The 22,976-nt window shown below is 37.7% G+C and overlaps 1 long non-coding RNA gene across 1 annotated transcript; it reads right to left on the bottom strand.

Annotated features, from left to right (window-relative positions):
• Positions 1-1,759: 1,759 nt before the first annotated feature.
• On the bottom strand, positions 1,760-22,489 carry LOC131383624 (uncharacterized). Its single transcript, XR_009213787.1, has 4 exons — positions 22,289-22,489; positions 7,964-8,091; positions 2,644-2,731; positions 1,760-1,862 (listed from the first exon to the last, which is right to left on the bottom strand). It is a non-coding gene; the product is annotated as an uncharacterized LOC131383624 (long non-coding RNA).
• Positions 22,490-22,976: the final 487 nt, after the last annotated feature.

Consider the following 22,976-nt stretch of genomic DNA (forward strand, 5'->3'; position numbering starts at 1 on the left):
ACTGCATCAATCAAGTAACCCTGGGTAGTCTAGGAAGAATACATTCATCCCTTTCCCTTCCCTGAGATGAGGCATAGTTAACTGGGGAGACTGACCCCTGACTAAGCCGGTAGATTCCAGATCGTGAATTGTATGAGCTTCAGATCTTGGGTTCTAATAGCTCTAGGTCAAGCAACAGCTAAACAAAGGACATCATCCAGCAGACCAGAGGAGGCAGAGGATCTGGTGCCTGAGAAGTCTTTTCTGTCACATCCTCACCAGGCCACATCCTGCCCTCATCACATGATGACGATTTCAGAAAGGGAGGCAAGGGAAGGCCGCCTAGGAGCTGATATATGTTTATCTAAGACTGAGTACTACCCAAATGGGTATTTAAATGATTATATGACACTAAGCTTTAAGACAATGAACGAGGGGTTCAGGGGAAGTCTAGAATAGTCATAAACAAAATATGTATATTGACTTTGTATAGCTGGGTTTTCAAGTCTGGATTTCTGACTCCCTACACACTATTATTGAGTAAAGGAAAAATTGGATCACAAAAAATCTGAATAATTACATTCTTTTAAGAAGCAATGTACTGTAGAAGTAGTGTGATGCAGAAAAACCATCTACGATAGAGCCTATTTTGATATGAAGTAGAGCAGCTTCATTTCTCAGTTCTGCCACCCATTAGGTGTGTGGTCTTGGGCACATTGCTTAATCTATCTGCCTCAATTTCTTTAGAAAAGACAAAATAATAGCTACCCTGTTGGATTGTATAAGGATTAGAAATAACATGCATCGTATTCAAATACAGTTCCTGACACACAAACAATGGTGAACACTGGTAATTATTATTAGTATGATGACTATATGCTGTGTCTGTGTTACTTTTTCTTTTTCCTTTTTCCCCTACCTTTCCCGCAAGTCTTACTTTTTCTGTAACAGGGAAGTCAGAATCCCTGGTCCCTGCTTACTGTTTGCTTTGTATGAATAAGGTTTGATGAATCTCTTAGCCTCAGCCAATTTTCCTACTATATATTATAGACAGCCTGCATTGCCAAGAACTACACTGAGGTTAAAGTCTGTTTGTTATTGGTATTACTTTGTAGAATCTTTAAGCTAAAATATAATTCCTTAATGAATCATAGGAAAATAAATAAAAATAAAATGTGAAAATAAACTTCAGACATTAATGAAATCCTTGAGACTTGTTTTTTAGACAGTGGACATGGAGAGATGAGAATTTTTTATTTAATACTCAAAAGCTTGCCAATTAGATTATTTTTAGCTCCCAGTTCTCCTCCAAACTAGTAGGAGTATTTTGTCCTGAAACATCAAAAAATTAATTCCTTTTAAAGAGCTAAATAGGTACATGTCTAGATGGAAAAAGTATGGAGAAAACAGACTGTGAAAAGAATAACAAATGACAAGAATGTACTCCTAAAATAGTATAATTTACCAATTATATAATCATATAAATAACAAAGGATACTGAGATTTTGTTATTTTTCCTATTTATCCATAGCATTTCTCCACACCAGAAAAGATGTTTATTAACATCCATTAAATAAAAAACAGCAAAAACATCATTCAAGCTTCCTAATTCAGGATGACATAATGTAGGCAAACCCACACCATTGATATGAAAATAGAGAAGCTGTAAAGCATCCAGATATTTCCTATACCTAGATATCTATCTATTATTATTTAAATAAAAATATTTCTTTCTGAATTTTCTTAGTTCAGATCTGATCTCCTAATCAGGTGTACTCACAATTTCAATACTGCCCCAGTGTTTCTGCCGCCTGTGATTACAATGACTCTCTCTCTTCCATGTGACAACTACAGCAATCATACTCCCGGATGTTCTGAGACACCTGCAAATTCAAACATTCTGTCGTCAGTCCCTCTTCCCCACTCATCTATGAGCACTAAGTGCTTTCTAGCTATAGCCTCTGCCTCACCTTGTCTTTGTGTCATATTTGCTTTTTTAAAAGCAGGTGAAAAAAATCAGATGGAGTTCAGAATCAGTTGTTGATTTACATTATCAATATATGAATATATAGAAGTCTAATACTCAAATTAGCAATAAACTCAAGAGTCAGCAGAATAATACATCCCACATTTTTCTCTACCTCACTGATGGTTCCTTTTTTGTTATTTCACTGGTTCATCTCCCTGACTGCTAATTGTGAAGGGCACCAGCACTCAGCCCTTGGACACCTTGTTTTTCTCTGTATGGACCCACTCCCTTTATGATCTCATCCAGCCTCATGGCTTTATATGCCATCTATATGCCCTTAGTCTTTCCAAATTTATATCCTCAGTCTAGAGCTTTACTCAAACTACAGAAACTCTTGTATACAATGCCTACTTGATAATTCCACTCTAAAGTCTAATTGGCACCTCCAATTTAATATTCCAAAATCAGCTTCCTGATCATCCCCTCTTCTCCTGGTCCTTGTGAAGTTTCTTCTACCTCTGTTAATGGCAAGTGAATTCTGCCAGTTGCCCAGGCCAGAAGCTTTGGGGTTATTCTTGAATCTTTCTTTCATCACTCACATCCTGTTGACTGTAGCTTCAAAACATATCCAGAATCTAAGTTCTCTTCACCGTCATCACTACCACCACCTTGGTCCAAATACCATCATTTCTCACCTGCATTTTTGCAGTAGCCTCCTGCTGGTCTCCCTGCTTTCACTTTCTGCCACCTGCCTCTATTCTCAACTCAGCAACTAGAGTGGTGCTGTCAAAAAATAAGTCCAATCATGTCATTCTTTGCTCAAAACCCATCACACATCAGAGAAAAACCCAAAATTATTTTACAGTGGCCAAAAGTGCCCTATGTAACCCACCCTTAAACACACACACACACACACTATACTTCTCCACTCCTTTGTTCTGACCTCATGACCTATCTCCTACTATTCCCAACCTTCTCTGCCTTCTTCATTCTGCTTCCCTGTGATTCCCAGGTCCTTCCAGGTATGTTCTTTTCTCAGGGCCTCTCGCTGTGTCTTCTACTTGGACTGCTCTTCCCTCAAATTACCATGTGGTCTATTCCCTAACCTCCTCATGCCTTTGCTCTAATGTCCTCTTCTCGGTGGTTCCTTCCCTTCCTTGACAACCTTATTTTAAACTGTAAACCTCCTTTCCCTGACTGCCCCAGAACTTCCTATTCCTCTCTCCTGTCTTATTTTTCTATATACTACTGATCACTACTTAACAAACTATACAGTTTGACAGTTTGTTGTTTATAGTTTCTATTGGATGGCCTTCTCCCAGTAAGAAAGTAAGTTCCAGGCCAGGCACGGTGGCTCATGCCTGTAATCCCAGCACTCTGGAAGGCTGAGGCAGGAGAATTGTTTGAGGCTAGGAGTTAGAAACCAGCCTGGTTAACATAGCAAGATCCTGTTTCTACATCCCACTCATCACCCTTTCTTCTCCATAGATCATTCAGCTTCATGTACAGCCCCTGTTGCCCCAGGTTGGTGTCTCTCCTCTGGGCTGGGTATGGGTAGTATTGCTCGTCTTTCTTTGCCCTAGAGCCATGATTTTGCCAGACAAGACCCTGCTCTCTGTGCCAATTTCGCAAAGCAGGTTCACTGAGACAACTGTCCTGCACCCCTGTGCAGGATTTGGGGATTTTTTTAATTACAAGTTTCTTTCTAATATATATGTCATTGTATTTTAACCAATGTGGAATAGAAACTAGCTGGCCAAAATTTTACTTTGAAAACCTGCAATGAACTAAAGTCCACTTCATTTTTTTTGTTCTTAGAAAAATCTCTTTTTAATTTTTGGATAAGAAGAAGCAGTGTATACTAGTTAAGAAGGCAGATTCTAGAGTCTGATGGATGGGATCTAAATCCCGGCTCTGCCCTTTATAGCAAGTCACGTATGCTCTTTGGCAAGTGACTCAAGCCCTCAATGCCTTAATTTCCTCATCTGAACAATGCGGATAAAATTAGTGCTACTGTAGAGAGTTGTTGTGAGTATTCAATGAGTTAATACATGCAAAGCTTGAATCGGTGTTCATTAAATGTTAGCTATTATTATTATTGTGAAGTGGCTTCAGTGAGACCAGTGGACAAGGCAACACAGAAACAAAGTACATCTGCAGAATTTCTATAAAGATTAATTTGGGATTTTTCTTAATTTAAGCTATTTTCAAAGTATACAAATAATACAACTTCCTTCCCAAATTGAAGAGAACTCTAGGCAGGGGCTTTAGCAGGAGAAGAGGAGTCCAGATAGCAAGGACATGCAGGCTGAGAAGCAGAAGTGACCACTAAGTGTGGCTGGGAGGGATGATAGTGAGCTCCTCTGCACACCTGCTGTGAGGATTTAATGGGAAAAGGCACCATTGAATGAGAGTTTGACCTTCCCCACTGTGTGTTATTCTAGGGGCAAAGAAAAGTGTAAATCCAGCTGATATAGTATGCCCTATGTGCTGAGAATCTGCAGGAGGTGAAAACTCCCAGTAAAGCTGAAGGGCACGCAATAGCGGGGTTTGGTTGCAGGAGAACCATGAGTCCCTCTGCCTCCTTGGAGCAGCAGGTGGTCCCTTACTCTATTAGGTCAAAAGAAGAATCCAGCATGTGGTCTAGCACTTAGATGCTAGCCTGACATTCCATGTCACTGTGAAGGGTGAATGAAGAAATTCAAGCTACTACCCCACATCAGTGGCAGCAGGTAAAGATTCACTAACATCTATTGGCTTCTAGAACTTCTGCTAAACTGAATTTAGAATCTTGTTCTTCGTATCCAGGGATTTCTTCGTCTCCTCTCATACATTCCAGTATCCATGCACACGAAGTGATTTTTATTGTTGAAATTATATTTTCTGCTGAATGATAGTTATCTTTTGGTCTAGCCAAGCAGGCACCTTGCCCACATTATATGCTTGATAAATATTTGTTGAGTAAAAAATTAACAAATCAAGAACATAGACTCAAGGATTTAAAATTTCAAAAGACATAGAAGTGAAAAAGAAAATTCTACTTATTCACCTTCTATGCCAACATTCTATCCCATTGCCAAAGCGTACCTACTATTAGTAGAATCTTATTTTTCTTTACAGAAAGTATCTATAAATATAAAAGCATATATGTTTTTATTTTATGTAAATAAAATGAAGTTTCTATCTATTTGTCTCTGTTACCATATCATACAAAAATACCTGGGCGATATTCCATCACACTTGAGAGGAATTCATTTAAGATGGTTTGGTTTAAAATACAGACTATGTGACAGAGATGAAATTCATTTTGGAGAAGCCAATGGGTCATTCCAAAAGAGTAGGCAGTTATCCTCTAAAGCAACTGACACTGACCTACAGGAAGTTTGTTTTGTACTGCCAACTGGAAGAAGTTCCACACAGATTAAAAGATCAAGGACAGAGAAACCAGACTAGGATTTCAGATGTGGATCCCAATGGGAAATTCATAGGGGTAGGTCCTTCAAATTGCAGTTGCTAATCTCTGATGAAGATCTTTCTGAGGTGAGAGTTTTTTGCAGTACTCTTCAGGAGGAGTAGCAACAGGGATTTAATTATGTAATGTTGGTTCCTAAATTTCTCCAACCACTCTGGGCAGGTTTGCCATTTCTACATAGATCCTTTCCTCCCCAACGTATCTTATTTTGCAGTGTACACAGCAAATATATGCATGTCTACTCTGAGCCAGGCACCATGTTAAGTGATAGGGCTATAAAAATAAACACTTGAATCTTGACCTCACAGAGTTCAAGTCGAATTAAAAAAAATATTCCACTGATGGTCTGGAGGGTATATCAGATGTCAATTTTGAGCCTGTCAGATGCATTTTGAGTCTGCAGTTCTTAGCCTTGAAAGGAGGAGAGCACAGAGAAGGCATCCCCAGATGCTATGGATGAGTTTTTGAATGGTCCTTTATGCATACAGGTTCATTCATTCAACAAATATTTATTTACTGCAAATATTTGTTTGATATGCCCTTGTAGGTCACTCCGAAGACTTTAGCTTTTACTCTGGGTCAGATGGAAGTGATTGGAGTGTTTTGAGCAGAGGAATGACATGATCTGACTTACAGATTGACTGTGGCTAGCTACTGTTTGGAGCACAGAGTCTAGGGAGCAAGGGCAGAGAAACCAGGAGGCTATTACAATGATCCAGAGAGAGATGATGGTGGCTTAGACCAGGGTGTTGATGGTGGAGGTGATAAAAACCAGGCTGTTGATGGTGGAGGTGATAAAAATCAGTTGTATTTAGGTTATATTCTGAAGACATGTTTGATAATGGATTTGATATGGGATGTGACCATGTTATCAATTGCGAGTTGGATTTAACAAGGTGTAGGCTTTAGCCAAGCATGTAAGGTGTATGCTGAAGCATGATGAAGTAAGCATGAATACAAGAGAAGTGATTATAATAATTGAACACAGATGTTAAGTTACAGAAAGAGGACTGTGAGGACCTTGATGAGGTGAGGGAAAGTGAAAAGGTGGCAGAATCAGTAGATTGTTGGCTTTGACATGGTCAGAAATCTTATCTTTGGAGACAGGGTTCTAAGAAAAATAGCGGCAATGTGGTGGCTCATGCCTATAATCCCAGCAATTTGGGAGGCCAAGGCAGGCAGATTACTTGAGCCCAGGAGTTAGAGACCAACCTGGGCAACAAAGTGAGATCCTGTCTCTACAAAAAATACAACAATTAGCCTTGTGTAGTGGCATACACCTGTAGTCCCAGCTACTTGGGAGGCTGGATGGGAGGGTCACTTGAGCCTAAAAGGAGGAGGTTGCAGTGAGCAGAGATTGTGCCAGGAGGGAGGAGAGGCAGGGAGGGAGGAAGGAAGGAAGGAGGGAAGGAGGGAAGGAAGGAAAGGAAGGGAAGGAGGGAGAGGAGGAAGGGGAGAGAAGGTAAATAGATGGTGGTGGGAAGATGGATGGTGGAAATTTAGGTTAAGGAAGAGTTGCAATTTTTGGTAATTTTAAAGTCTAAGATACACCATAAGAATGAGCAATGGTGGTGATAAACAGGATCCTGGAGAAGGGGAGGTAAAGGAAGTTAGACGCTAGAGTATTGGAAGGATCATCTATGTGGATTTTGAAATCACTAAGAATTAAGACAGTAATAATGTTGAAGAGGGTGACTGTGAGCTGTAATTGAAATCTGGTGGATGCCTGCAACAAGAAGAGGCAATGGTATTGTCTATTCAGGTGATATGAGATTCAAAGTTAGCGAGTGTTAGGGGGGATGAAAAGAGAATTATTTGGAGTGAAAAAGGGAGGACGCCTACTTCTGTGTTACCCGCAGGCGCAATATTTTCAGAAATATGAAAGAAAAACAGCTACCACATGAGAGGGCTCTGGGGAGAGCCAAGTTTACAGTAAAGCAAGAAAGTGAGAGAAATGTTGACAGAAGAGATTGAGAAAATAAGAGTTTGCTGATGATGGACTGTGAGTTCAAGAGCACATAAATCTCCCCGCCTCCACTCCTTACTCTAGCCATTGGATAAGTAGAGGCTGAGAGCATGGTGGTCTTATTCTGAGAGCCCCCTGGCAGGCATGAGCTTTCTAGGCTTTGATAAATCATGAATCATGGCATGTGCCAGAGAATGGATTTTGGGTTTCTGCAGTGGAAATGCCTTTTGTATTTTAGGGTTAATACATTTTGTCTACTATAGGAAGCACCTAGAAGTAGAACTAATCCACATACCCATTACGGGTTTTCTGTAATGGACACCTGAAAGAACTAATCAGAAATTTAGACGAGATCTATCTAGATTGATAATGGCATGCTTGAGCAAACGGTGGGGAACAAAGACTTCCTGAACCTCTCAGTAAGTCCCCTGTCTGATAAATGAATTAACACTAAAATAGAAGCGAGTTGAGGTTCCTGAGAAATTTTGCAGTGCAAAACTGATTAATTTCAGTAATTCTGCTGGGTAAAAGTTCAGCACCAAAGACTACATTCATTACCTAGTTTTGCTATACTCACCCCCTTGCCTCTCTGCTATCTGGTTGGGATGCCTGGGAAAGCCAGGGTTGTATACATCTGAAATTGATTAAATCCAACACTGCTTGACACTGAAGTAGCACACTGCTCCTTTTATCTTAATAAGTATTCTATGACATTAATTCAGAGTAGTAAATGGAGTTAGATTATAAAGCTTTTTTCATTAGTCTAAATTACACTACACTTTACTTACATCCCTCAGATGAAATAATGAATAAATTTTTAAAAGCACCTTCTTCCACGATATGATATTTTGAGGTAAAATTGATCTTTTGTTGAAGTAATTTCAAAAACATTCTACTGACTTGTTTCTGGGAGATTCCATTAATATATTCATAGAATAGAAATTGAATGGTATTTGATAAACTTAAGCCATACAAATGATATTTGCTACCCTTTATAGCCATCGCTGGAAAAGCAGTAATAAAAACTGAGTAAATGTATCAATTATATACAACAGAATACAAAATTTATTTTTCACCAACACCCATAACCTTATATATAATGCTGCAGCACTGTTACATATTGCTTAAGCACAATTTTGTCCTTAATTTTTTTAGCATTTTTGTGCCTTTTTTTGTCTGTATCAAAAATAGAATATTGTGATTTTTCATGGATCAAAATAGTTGTTAGGCTTGTATGTGAGGCAGATACAAGTTTCACAGACACAAATTCTTGTGTGCAAAAATGGCAACTCACTTTATTTTCCCATAACTAAATTTAATTTCTACTTCCAGCTCCTGTTTCCTCCTGATGGCAGAAAGCTTTATCTTGTTACTTGAGGTAAACTCAGGAGAATACAGTAATTTCCCAGTTATTTAGGTTTAAATGTAGTCCAGTTCAGAGCACTTTCTTTTCTTCCCTTCTCCCAGGATGGCATCTCCCTTACGAGCGGGCAGGGACTGGGGGCATCGCATATGGCGTTATGGCATTGGATAAGCAGAGAATTCTGCTCTGGAATTTACTGAGGTGGCTGGTAATTGTGCATGCTCACGTACACTGGGTCTGCATCTGGTTTCCTATTTGCACAGTCCACATTGGTATCTTCAGATGTGGTCTTCATGGACTATAAGATATTTGGGCCTCTGGCTGTTTCCTTTGTATAATTTATTCTCTGGAGCGAAGGGAAGGTTTGGTTAGCCTCATCCCTCTTTGGGGCTATGAACAACCCAGAGCTGCCATCAGGCTATCTGTCCCACTACTTCTTCTCATTGTGTTCAAAGCACTTCTTTGAGGTCATCTGTGTTTCATTTTCGGAGTTGCAGATATGAAGCAGACACAAATTCCTTTATGGAAATCCCCCGAAGTTTTATGGTGGGCCTGGTATCCACCACACTTCCCGAAGACCAGTTCTTGGAGTGGGCCGGAAAAAGACCTTCCATATGGACCTGTCAGGGACTAAGCTTTCTCCTTCTGCTCTTGAAACTTCTGAGAGCATGGCAAGTGGGTATTACTCTGGCTCTTTATAAGAAGAAATCCCAGGCCTCAGTTCTACAGCTCAGTCTCTTTAAAAACTCAAAAACCTATTAACTTCAAGAGCCTACTTTGAAATTCAAATATGAGTGTTGACCATTTCTTTCTGCTACCCGCTGGAGGCAATGATGTCTTGACCAAGTAGGGGGGGAGCTACTTATGTGAGGAAGTGCTGGGGAATGGGCAGAGGATGAGGATGTAGAGGGGACTGGAAGACACACTGGTGAGTACCTGAAGCTATTATTCCACGGCATCTACTCTGACCTAGTGAACACTGCCATTTGTATATTCCTCTCCAGGTTCTATGACATTCATCTATTTTAATTTTCTTCCTACCTTTTTCATCAGTCTGCTTTAAGTTTTTTCTTACCTCTTCAGTCACTTCAGTCACTTCTTTTTTCTCTATTTCTACTTTTTTTTCTCTGTTTTGTCCCAAACAGTGAGATTCTGATTTTGGCTCTTGATCGTTCTCCCTTCTTACCCTCTCTGCCTTTTTGAAACTTCAAGCATTTCTATATGATCCTGTGGTATATCTATACAAACTAAGGCCTGGTTACCATCCTGACCTCCAATCTCACATTTCAATGACCATGAAGACATTTCTACTAGGACCTAGCATCACCTCAAAGTAACATGTCCAAAAACATACTCTTCATCTTCTCCCCACCTTTCAAAACTAACTCTCACTTTCCTCCCCCTTTCTGTTAATGGCATTACCATTTTTCTGGTCACTGTGTTGACAATTATTCTCACTTTTGGCTTCTAACAGTCATCAAGCCTCATGCATTATTATTTTGAAATATCTCTTATATTTGCAACCCCATCTGCATTCTGACTCTCCCCAAGGGCCTGTGGCAGCCTATTAGCCAGTAGTTGCACTCTGACTTAGGAATTTCCTACTGTTGCCTCCTTCTGCCCTGTCCATCCTGGCTGGATCTCTCGGTTACTTTTACCCTGTTTTGGCTCTACACCTTGGTTGCCACATTTCAACTTGCTTTTTAGATGGGTAAATAGATTTTGGATGTTCTAGCCTGGCTCTGGGTCTAAGTGTCTCGCAGAGTATTTGTTTTTCAGTCTCTTGTCTCAACTCTAGATGTGACTTGACTGATGAAACTTCCACTTGGTAGAGACTAGTTCTCACCTGACCTCTCTCTAACTGGGAAAAGGCTTCAGACGAACTTGCCTTGCTGCCCACAATCTACTGCACACCATCCTCACATTAATGGTAGTTTGGTTCTTTGTCTTCCTTACCTCCTAGTCTGTGGGGATCCCTCATGTTTGTATATACAACATGTTTGTATATTGCAGGAGAATAAACAAACATGTTCAGTCTTACATGTAAGCTCTTCTGTGTTGTCACTAATGAGCTTTCTAGCTTTACTGCCAACAACATTCATAAAAGAACCTTCAGCCAGTCCACTAAATTGGTCTAATTACCATCTCTCCACTACTTTTTGCTTTCATACATCTGTCTTTTCGGATATCTGAAATCCCTCCACCATACCCCCTCCCCCATTTCCCCTTGGAAAACATACACTTACTTCCAATTTGATTTTATTATTTGTTTATTTATCTTATTGATACATAATAATTGTATCTAGTTATGGAGTATATGTAATATTTTGATACAAGCATACAATGCATGATGATTAAATCAGGATAATTAGGATAATCATCACCCCCAACATTTATCATTTCTTTGTGTTAGGAACATTCCAAATCTTCTGTTCTAGCTAGTTAGAAATATGCAATAAATTATTAACTTTTGTCACTCTGCTGTGCTATCAAACACTGTAACTTATTCCTTCTATAAAACTGTATGTTTGTACCCATTAACCAACCTCTCTTCATATCCCCTTTGCCCCTACCCTTCCCAGCCTCTGGTAACCATCATTCTACTCTCTATCTTCATGATACCAACATTTTAGCTTCCACATGTGAATGAGAACATGCAATATTTGTCTTATTGAATCTGGCTTATTTCTTCATGATATCAACATTTTAGCTTCCACATATTAATGAGAACATGCAATATTTATTTTATTGAGTCTGGCTTATTTCACTTAGCAAAATGTCCTCCACTTCCATTCATGTTGCTGCACATAACAGGATTTCATTCTTTTTTATGGCTGAATAATATTTCATTGTGTATATATACCACTTTTTCTTTATCCATTTATCCATTGATGGACACTCAGGTTGCTGCTATATCTTGGCTATTGTGAATAATGCTGCAATAAACATGGAAGTGCAGATACCTCTGTAAATTAAAAAAAAAATTTCATAGAGACAGGGTCTCACTCTGTTGCTGAGGCTGGATTGCAGTGGTGCAGTCATAGATCACTGCAACGTCTAACTTCTGGACTCATGTGATCCTCCTCCCTCAGCCTCCCAAGTAGCTAGTACTGCAGGTGCTTACCACTATACCTGGTTAATTTTTTATTTTTATTTTTAGAGGCAAAGTCTTGCTATGTTGCTCAGGCTGGTCTTGAACTCTGATCTCAAGTGATCTTCTCACCCTGGCCTCCAAAAGTGCTAGGATTATAGGAATGAGCCACGGCACCAGGCCTTTTTTTAAAAAAATGGATTTTTAATTATTGTGGGTATATAATAGGTATATATATTTATGGGGTACATGTGATGTTTTGATATATGCATACAATGTGTAATAATCACATCAGGGTAATTGGAGTATCCATCACCTCAAACATTCATCATTTTTTTATATTACTGCCATTCCAATTCTACTATTTTAGTTATTTTTAAATATACAATAAATTATTGTTGACTAAAGTCACCCAGCTGTGCATCATTCATCATTACAGAAAAGCAAATCAAAACCACAATGAGATATCATCTCATGTCAGTCAGAATGGCTATTGTTAAAAGTCAAAAAATAATAGATGCTGGCAAGGTTGTGGAGAAAAAGGAATGCTTTTCACTGCTGGTGGGAGTGTAAATTAGTTCAACCATTGTGAAAGATAGTGTGATGATCCCTCAAAGACCTAGAGACAGAAATACCATTTGAACCAGCACTCCCATTACTGGGTATATACCCAATGGAAAAGAAATCATTCTTTTATAAAGACACATGCACATGTGTGTTCATTGCAGCACTATTCACAATAGCAAAGACATGGAATCAACCTAAATGCCCATCAATGATAGACTGGATAAAAAAGATGTGGTACATATACACCATGGAATACTATGCAGCCATAAAAGGGAATGAGATTATGTCCTTTGCTGGAACATGGATGGAGTTGGAGGCCATCATGCTTAGCAAACTAATGCAGGAACAGAAAACCAAACATATGTGTCCTTACTTAGAAGGGGGAGCTAAATGATGAGAACAGACGGACACATAGAGGGGAACAATGCATACTGGGGCTTCTCAGAGGGTGGGAGGAGGGAGAGGATACGGAAAACTAACTAATGGATAATACCATATTAATACCTGGCTGATGAAATAATCTGTACTACAAACCCCCTTGACACACATTTACCTATGTAACAAACCTGCACATCCTGCACATGTACCCCTGAACTTAAGAACAAAATAAAGTCACCCAGTTGTGCTATTAAATACTAGTTCTTATTCATTCTACCTATATTTTTATACCCACTAACTATCCCCACTCTTTCTTCTACTCCCTGCTACATTTCCCAGCCTCTGGTAAGCATCATTCTGCTTTCTAGTTCCATGAGTTCCATTGTTTTAATTTTTAGCTCCCAAATATGAGTGAGAAAATGCAAAATTTGTCTTTCTGTGCCTGACGCAATGTCCTCCAGTTCCGTTCATGTTGTTGCAAATGACAGGCTGAATAATATTCCATTTGGGGTGTCCAACATTTTAGCTTCCATATGCCACATTGTTAGAATTGTCTTGGGCCACACTTAAAATACACTAACACTAATGATAGCTGATGAGCTAAAAAAAACACACACAAAAAATCTCATAATGTTTTAAGAAAGTTTACGAATTTGTGTTGGACTGCATTCAAAACCATCCTGGGCCACATGTGGCCCATGGGACATGGGTTGGACCAGTTTGGTGTATATGTACCACATTTTCTCTATCCATTCACCTGTTGATGGATACTTAGGTTGATTCCAAATCTTGGCTATTGTGAATAGTGCTGCAATAAACATGGGGGTGCAGATATCTCTTGGATGTACCAATTTCCTGTCTTTTCTAACTCAGTATTGAGATTGCTGGATCATATGATACTACTGCCATTTTATTTATTTTCTGGTTGATTTTTGGTTTTCCTTCCTTCCTGGTTTCTTTGTGTAAAAGTGATTTTTCTCTGGTAGTATGCTTTAATTTTTTGCTGTTTATTTTTTGTGTATCTGTTGTAGGTTTTTTTAATTTGAGGTTACCATGAGGCTTGTAAATGATATCTTATAACTAATTATTTTAAACTCATGACAGCTTAACTCTGATTACAAAAAAAAAACAAAAACAAAAGAGCAAAGAGAAAACTAATAAAAGTTCTACACTTCAACTCCATCCCCCTGACTTTTTAAACTTCTTGTTGTTTCTTATCTTTTTATACACTCTGCCTCTTAAAACTTTGTTGTAGTTATTGTATTTGACAGCTTTGTCTTTTAGTATTCCTACTCAGTAAATGAGTGGTTTACACACCACAATTACAGTGTTAGAGTATTCTGTATTTATCTGTGTACTTACTCTTATCAGTGTTTTGTAACTTTGGATAAATTTTTATTGCTCATTAACAACCCTTTCTTTCAGATTGAAGGAGTCCTTTCAGCATTTCTTGTAGGACAGGTCTGGTGTTGACAAAATCACTCAGCTTTTATTTGTCTGGGAAAGTCTTTATTTCTTCTTCACGTTTTAAGCAATTTTCACTGGATATACTATTCTAGGATAAAAGTTTTATTTCTTTCATCACTTTAAATATGTCATGCCGCTATCTCCTGGACTATAAGGTTTCCACTGAGAAGTCTGCCAGACACATTGGAGATCTTTATATGTTATTTGCTTCTTTTGTTGCCTTTAGAATCCTTTATCCTTGACCTTTGAGGTTTTATTAAATATCTTGAGATAGTCTTATTTGGGTTAAATCTTCCTGGTGTTCTGTGACCTTCTTATACTTGAATATTGGTATCTTTCTCTAGGTTTAGAAAGTTCTGTTATTTATTTGAATAAGCTTTCTAGCTTAATCTCTCTACTTCTTCTTTAAGGCCAATAACTCTTAAGGTTTGCCCTTTTGATGCTGTTTTCTATATCTTGTAGGCATGCTTCATTCTTTTTTATTCATTTCAATTTTTTCTCCTCTGACCATATATTTTCGTATAACCTGTCTTGAAGCTCACTAATTTTTTCTTCTGCTTAATCAATTCTGCTGTTTAGAGTCTCTGATGCATTTTTCAGTTTGTCAGTTGAATTTTTCCACTCCAGAATTTCTTCTTAATTTTTTTTTTTTAAATTTCAATCTCTTTGTTAAAAATTTTTGATAGAAATCTGGATTCCTTGTCTGTATTATCTTGAAGTTTGTTGAGCTTCCTTAAAGTAACTATTTTGAATTCCCCATGTGAAAGTTCACACATCTCTGTCACTGCAGGATTGGTCACTGGTGCCTTATTTAGTTTGTTTGGTGAGGTCATCTTTTCCTGGATAGTCTTGATGTCTATGGATGTTTATTGATGCCTGGACATTGAAGAATTAGGTATTTTTTCTAATCTTCACAGTCTGGGCTTGTTTGTACCAATCTTTCTTGAGAAGACTTTTGAGATATTCAAAGAGAATGGAATGTTGTCATCTAAGTCTCCGGTCACTGCAGATGTATCTGGACTAAAGAGCACCCCGAGCCCAGTAACACCGCGACACTTGCAGGCTCAAAGAGGGCTTGGGTAATATCCAAAAGAATCCCCTGGATTACAAAGCAGGATCTCTCATTTTCTTCCCTCACTTACCCCAGACAGGAGCCTGTCTTTCCATGCTAGGCTGCCTGGAGTTGGGGGAGTTGTGATGCAAGTACTTCCCTGGTCACCACAGCTGGGACTGTGCTGGATCACACCTGAAGTCAGCATAGTGCTATATCTTGCTCAAGGCCCATGGTGACTACTGCCTGGCTATTACTGATGTTTATTCAAAGACCAACAGCTCTTTAGTCATCAGGTGGTGAATCCTGTCAGGACTGGGTCCTTTCCTTCTAGGCACTGGGTTGCCTTCTGGCACAGGGTGGGTCTAGAAATGCTTGTCCAGAAACTAGGGCCTGGAATCCGGGGCTTCAGGAATCTGCCTGATGCTTTAGTTCATTGTGGCTGAGCTGGTACCCAAGTTGCAAGGCAAAGTCCTCTGTAATCTTCCCTCTCTTTCCTGCAAGTGGAAGGAGTCTACTTGAGCTGTACTGCTTGGAGTTGTTGGAGGGGTGATGTAAGCATTCCCTTAGCTGTAGCAGCTGATGTTTCACTGGGTTGCTGCACCCCAAGTCCACTGACTTCGAGCCCAGTGCAGCACCAGGACTTGCTTAGAGACTGCATTCCTTGTGGCCTGCCTGCCTTTCAAATATATTCAGGACTCCAGGTCACTTTAGTGAGTCCATGGTGGAGCTAGCTGGAACTTCTTTGGGGCAGAGGATTCTACTCTGGCTGAGGCTATGTTCTCCCTCCATGGGCAATGGCAGAATTCTTCCCTGTGCTGGGTTCCTCTGTGATAGGGCAGCACTGAGTTCCAATGCAAAGTTACACAATCACTTCACTCTCCCTCCCCCAAGCACATAGATTTTCTTTCCATGCATTTCCTGGGATGGGGGATGGGTAGTGTAGCCAATGCAAGACGGTCTTTCCTATCCTTTTCAGTTCCTCTTTCCTTGATATCATATTAAAACCAGGCACTGTGAAGGCTCAACAGACTATCTCTTCTTATGAAGGTGTTTTCTTGCAAAGATATTTGTTCAATTTGATGTTTCTGCAGTGGGGACAATCACTGGAGGGATCTATTTGGCCATCTTGCTTTGCTTCTTCCTCCAATAGCTCTTTGGTGTTCTGATTTCCTTTCTTTTTTGGATATATACTCAGTAGATCATATTGTGGATTTATTTTAAGTTTTTGAAGAAACTTCCATACTGTTGTCCATAAAGGCAACCTAATTTACTATCCCACCAACAGTATATGACCATTGCCCTTTCTCCACATCCTTACCAGCATTTGTTATTTTTTGTCTTTTTGATAATAGCCATTCTAATGGGTGAGATGATATCCCACTGTAGTTTTGATTTGTGTTTCCCTGATGATTAGTAGTACTGAACACTTTTCTCATATTCCTCTTTGCCATTTGTATGTCTGCTTTGGCAAAATGTCTATTTAGATCGTTTGCCCATTTTAAAAATTGAATTATTTGTTTTTTTCTTATTGAGTTATTTGAGTTGCTTATATATTCTGTTTAGTAATCACTTTTCAGATAGATGCTTTGCAAATATTTTCTTCCATTCTGTATGTTGTCTCTGTAGACTGTTTTCTTTGCTATGTAAAACATTTTTAGCTTGATATAATCCAACTTGTCTATTTTTGGGTTTTATTGTGTGTACTTTTGAGGTCTTACCCCAAACATCTTTGCCCAGACCAATGTCCTGAAGTGATTCCTCGCTGTTTTCTTTTAGTAATTTCACAGTTCCAGGTCTTATTTTTTAAATTTTTTATCCCTTTATATTTGGTATTGGAATAATGTGAAGGATAGGAATCTAGTTTTATTTTTCTGCATATGGATATCTAGTTTTCCCATGTGTTGAAGAGATCGTTCTTTCCCCAAAGTATGTTCTTGGCACCTGTGTCAAAAATGAGTTGGTTATAAATGTGTGGATTTATTTCTGTGTTCTCTATTCTGTTCCATTGGGCCTAAGTGTCCGTTTTTATGCCAGTACTGCTGTTTTTGTTACTATAGCCTTGCAGTATATTCTGAAATCAAGTAGTGTAATACCTCCAGCTTTGTTCATTTTCTCAGGTTTGCTTTGGTTATTTGGGGTCTTTAGTGGTGCCATACAAATTTTAAAATTGTTTTTCTCTTCTTCTGTGAATAATATCATTGGTATTTTGATAGGGATTGCATTGACTTTGTAGATTGTTTTGGGTAGTATGGACATTTTAGCAATATTAATTATTCCAATCCATGAACATGGGATATCATTCCATTTTTTGTGAGTCTTCTTTAACTTCTTTCATCAGTGTTTTATAGTTTTCCTTGTAGAGAGCTTTCATTTCCTCAGTTAAATTTATTTTTAGCTATTTCAACTTTTTGTCACTATTATAAATGGGATTACTTTATTGATTGTTTTCAGATTGTTTCCACTGGCATGTAGAAGTGCTACTAATTTTTATATGTTGACTTTGTATCCTACAACTTTACCAAATTTATCAGTTATTATAGTTTCTTCATGGAATCACAAAGTTTTCAAAACATAGAATCATGTCATCTGTGAACAAAGATAACTTGACTTCTTCCTTTCCAATTTAGATGTCCTTTATTTTCTTTCTCTTGCCTAATTTTTCTGGCTAGAACTTCCAGTACTCTATTGAAAAAGTGGTGAGAATGGGGATCCTTGCTGTGTTCCAGATCTTAGAGGAAAGGCTTTCAATTTTTCCTTATTCAGTATATTATCTGTGGGTTTTTCACATATTCACCTTCATTTTTTTGAAGTATGTTCCCTCTATACCCAATTAGTTGAGAGTTTTAATCATGGAAAAAATGTTGAAATTTATCAAATACTTTTTAAGCATTTATTGAAATGATCATACAATTTTTATTCTTGATTCTGTCAGTGTGGTGTATCAAGTTTACTGATTTGCATATGTTGAACCATTATTGCATCTCTTGGATAAATCTCACTTGACTATGATGGAATGATCTTTTTAAATATGTTGTGGAATTCAGTTTGCTGATATTTGTTAAGAATTTTTGCATCTATGTTTATCAGTGAAATTGGTTTGTGGTTTTCTTTTTGAATTGTGTATTTGTCTAATTTTGGTATCTTGGTAATGCTGGCCTTATAGAATGGGTTTGGAAGTATTCCTTCTTCTTTAAGATTTTTGAATAGTTTGTGTAGAATTGGTATTAATTCTTCTTTAAATGTTTGGTAGAATTCAACAGTGAATACATCAGATCTTGGGCTTTTCTTTGATGGGAGACTTTTTAATTACTGTTTTAATCTCATTACTTGTTATTGGTCTGTTCAGGTTTTCTATTTCTTCCTGGTTTCATCTTGGTAGGTTGTAAGGGCTCAGGAATTAATCTTTTTTTTCTAGTTTTTCCAATTTATTGGCATATAGTTATTCATAATAATCTCTAATGATTCTCTATTTCTGTGGTATCCATTGTAATATCTCCTTTTTTGTTTCTGATATTATTTATTTGAGTCCTCTCTCTTTTCTTTGGTCTAGCTAAAGTTTTGTTAATTTCATTTATTATTTCAAAAGTGCAATTTGTGCTTCATCAAAAATTGCTTCGTCAAAAATACAAAAGTATTGTTCACATAGATGCTTTATCTGAATTATCAGTGTTGTTTGTTTTTGCTTGTCTAGTTCCTTGAGGTGATCTTTAGGTTGTTTATTTGAAGTCTTTCTACTTTTTTGATGTAGGCATTTATTGCTACAGAACTGCTCTTAGAACTGCTTTGATATATTACATCGGCTTTAGTATGTCATGTTTCCATTTTCATTTGTCTGAAGGTAATTTTAAATTTCCTTTTTAATTTCGTTGTTGGCCCATTCAGTGTCCAGGAATATGTTGTTTCATTTCCATGAATTTGTACAATTTCCAGTGTTTCTTTTTTTAAAACTGGTTTCTAGTTTTATTCCAGAATGGTAGAATAATTGGAATAATTATGTTAAGAAATGCACTTGATATGATTTGGATTTTTAAAGAATGTGTCAAAACTTGTTTTGGGACCTAACATATGATCTATCCTAGATAATCTTCTATGTGCTGTTGAGAAAAATGTGTATTCTGCAGCTGTTGGATGGAATGTTCTGTAATATCTGTAACATAAAGTAAAATAAAATATAACATAACATAAAATATCTGTTATGTTCCCTTGGTCTAGAGTTCAGTTTAACTCCAATGTTTCTTTGTTACTTTTCTGTCTGAGTGATCTGGGCATCACTGAAAATGGGGTGTTGAAATCTCCTACTACTATTTATTGTAGTCAATCTCTCCCTTTAAGTCTATTAACTTTTTTACATATTTGTATGCTCCAGTATTGGATGCATATATATTTACAATTATTATGTATTCTTGCTATACTGTCCCCTATATCATTATATAATGGCTTTCTTTTTTGTCATTTTAAAAACGACTCTTGGCTTCAAGTCTAGTTTATCTGATATTAGCAAACCTATCCCTGTTGCTTTTTGGTTTCTATTTGCATGAAATACCTTTTTTCATTCCTTCACTTTTAGTCTCTGTGAATGTCTTTATAGATTAAGTGAAGTACTTGTAGATAGCATACAGTTGGATCTTGTTTTTTAAATCCATTCAGCCACTCTATGTCTTTTGGTTGGACAATTTGATCCATTTACATTCAAAGTTATTATTCATAGTAAGGGTTTACTACTGCCATTTTGTTACTTGACTTCTTGTTGTTTTGTGAATTCTTCCCTTTTTCCTCTCTCACTCTCTTCTTTTGTGGTTAAGTGATTTCCTCTGGTAGTACATTTTTATTCCATGCTATTTATTTTTATACATCTATTGTAGGTTTTTGCTTTATGGTTAACATGAGGCTTACAAAAACCCTCTTATATTTATAATAAGTTATTTTAAACTGAGAGTGACTTATATTTTATTGCAAAGAAAAGATAAGAAACAACAAACTCTACACTTTAATACCATCCTCTCACCACATTTTGACTTTTTCGTGTTTCAATTTACTTTTTTTACATTGTACATCTCTTAATAAATTATAGTTATTGATTTCAGTGGTTTTGTCTTTTAATCTTCATATTTAAGATATAGGTCATTTACTTACCCTAATTTCACTATTGGTGTATTCTGAATTTGTCCGTTTTCTTTCTTTTACCAATGAGTTTCATACCTGCAGATTGTTTCTTGTTACATGTTAGCATCCATTTCTTTCAGATTGAAGAACTCTCTTTAGCATGTCTTGTAACACAGGTCTGGTGTTGACAAATTCCCTCAGTTTTTGTTTGTCCGAGAAAGTCTTTATCTCTCTTCTTGTTTTAATAGCTTTGCTGGGCACATTATTCTGGTTGACAGTTTTTTTTTTTTTTTTTCTTTCAGCACTTTGAAGCTTCCCATTCTCACCTGGCCTGTAGGATTTCTGCTGTGAAATCCAGTGAAAGCTGTATTGGTGCTTTGTTTAATGTAATATTTTTCTTTTCTTTTGCTGCACTGAGTATTTTTTTGGTCTCTGATTTTTGCTAATTTGATTATGATATGCCTTAGGGATTTCCTCTTTGGGTTTAATTTGATTGACGACCTCTGAGATTCCTGTATCTGAATGGTGTCCCCTTTCTCCATCTTTGGGAAATTTTCACCATTATTTTGTTAAATATGCCTTCTAGGCCTTTTTCCCTCTTGCCTCCTTTGGGAATTCCTACTATGCAGAGGTTAGTTTGCTTGATCATGTGCCATAATTCTTAAAAAGTTCTTTTTTACACTTTTAAATTCTTTTTTCTTTTTTTCTCCTCTGATTAGGTAATTTCATATGTGCTGTCTTCAAACTTGCTAATTCTTTTCTCTAATCAAGTCTGCTGTTGAAGCTTTCTAATGAGTTTTTCAGTTTAGTTATTGCATCAGTTTAGTTATGGTTTCTTTATTTCTAGAAACCTAGAAATAAAAGATTTGTTTGTTTTTATTTATTATTTCTTTTATTTCTTTGTCAAATATCTCATTTTGTTCCTGGGTTACTTTCCAAATTTTGTATTTTCTATCCATATTTTCTTGTGATTCTCTAAATTTGTTTAAGAGGATTATTTTGAATTGTCTGTTTAACATTTCCTAGGTCTTCACTTCTAGCTCCATTGCTGGAGCTTTGTTGATTTCTTTTGGTAAGGTCATATTTCCCTGAGTTTTTACAATTCTTGTGGCTTTGCCTTAATACCTGCACATTTTAGGAGATAGCTACCTCTTCCAGTTCTTGCAGGTGTTCTTTGGTGGTGTTTGAACTTTACTACTTTGTATCAGAACTTAACTGCTGATATTCTTTTTTTTTTTTTTTTTGGGAGAATTTATAGTTAGTACCAGAACTAAATCACTGCACTGGAACTAACTTTCGCCCTGCCACTGTTTCCCAGTCTGGGGAAGACTTATAGTGAGCACTAAGTTAACAATGCCCTGGAGCTATATGGCTGCCCTGCCACTGTCTCCCAGTTTGTGGAAGACTTAAGCAGTCACTGGAACTCAATCCTAACATTTCTAGTTGTTTCTGGTCCAGTGGAGGCTCCATAGGAACACCTAGTCTTTGTTGAAATCTGGCTAGGGATTCAGGCCATCTCACAGACTATGTACCCTATAGCACTATGGTGCCAGCCAATCTCTTCAATGTGGTGTCCATATTGATTGGAGTGAAGAGTAACCACCAAGATCCATGTGCCAGTCGCTATGATCAGTGTCCCACTCTTTGTCTCAGTTCATCCCAAGTAATTCAGCCCTTCTGACACTCCCAATTGTTCCCATGGGATGGGGCAGAAGTGGGCTTCCTGAGAAGATTCCCATACTGGTGGGGAGATCGTATGTTCACTTCCAACTCCCCCTTCTTACCTTAGAAACCATGAGTCTAGGAAAATTCTCCATGAGCAGCATTATGCCAGCTTGATGGAGGGGGCTGCGATGTCTGAAACAGCCAGTTTTCTTACCTGTCACAGCTTCTCTCAATTTTGAGGGCCCCGGAGGTTTCTTCAATTCTCCCTTGAATTGTGGTGAACTCAGGGTTGTGTTCTTGTCTTTAAGTAGTTTCCAGTTGTATTTTTATGGAGGGAGTGATAGTAGGGGATCTTCCATTTCATCATCTTGCTGATGTTACTCCCTCATTTCAATTTAGCTTAAATTTCTTCCTGAAGCTTTCAATCACTTAATTGAACCTCTTCTGTTGGAAACACAAAATAATAACAGGAAGTAAAATAAGGAATCGTTATAATCATAAAACAGAAACATAACTATAAAAACAATATCTATTGATACCAGTTGCATGTAAGTAATTTTATTGGTTGTTGCAGAAATTAAACTGATGAGGCTCTGCATCAGTTTCTGTGGAAAATGAGGAATGATTTTTAATTTCAAAGATAATAATGACATCAGAATCCCCAAATCTAGCCCTGATTCCCAGGCCTCTCCTTTCCTGATATTTGTTGCGTGTACTCTCTTTACTCCTTGTCTCCTTGCAATTTTTTTCTTGCTCGGTTTTCTTCAGCACACCTCCCACCTCCCTTTTGGTCCTTCTGCCTCACTGAATGCTTCCTTTCAGGTTGGCTTTTTTTTTTTTTTTTTTTTTTTTTTGGGAGACTGAGTTTCACTCTATCACCCAGGCTGGAGTGTGGAGTGCAG

Source organism: Hylobates moloch, unplaced genomic scaffold (genome assembly GCF_009828535.3).
Source record: "Hylobates moloch isolate HMO894 unplaced genomic scaffold, HMol_V3 SCAFFOLD_5, whole genome shotgun sequence".
NCBI lineage: Eukaryota > Metazoa > Chordata > Mammalia > Primates > Hylobatidae > Hylobates > Hylobates moloch.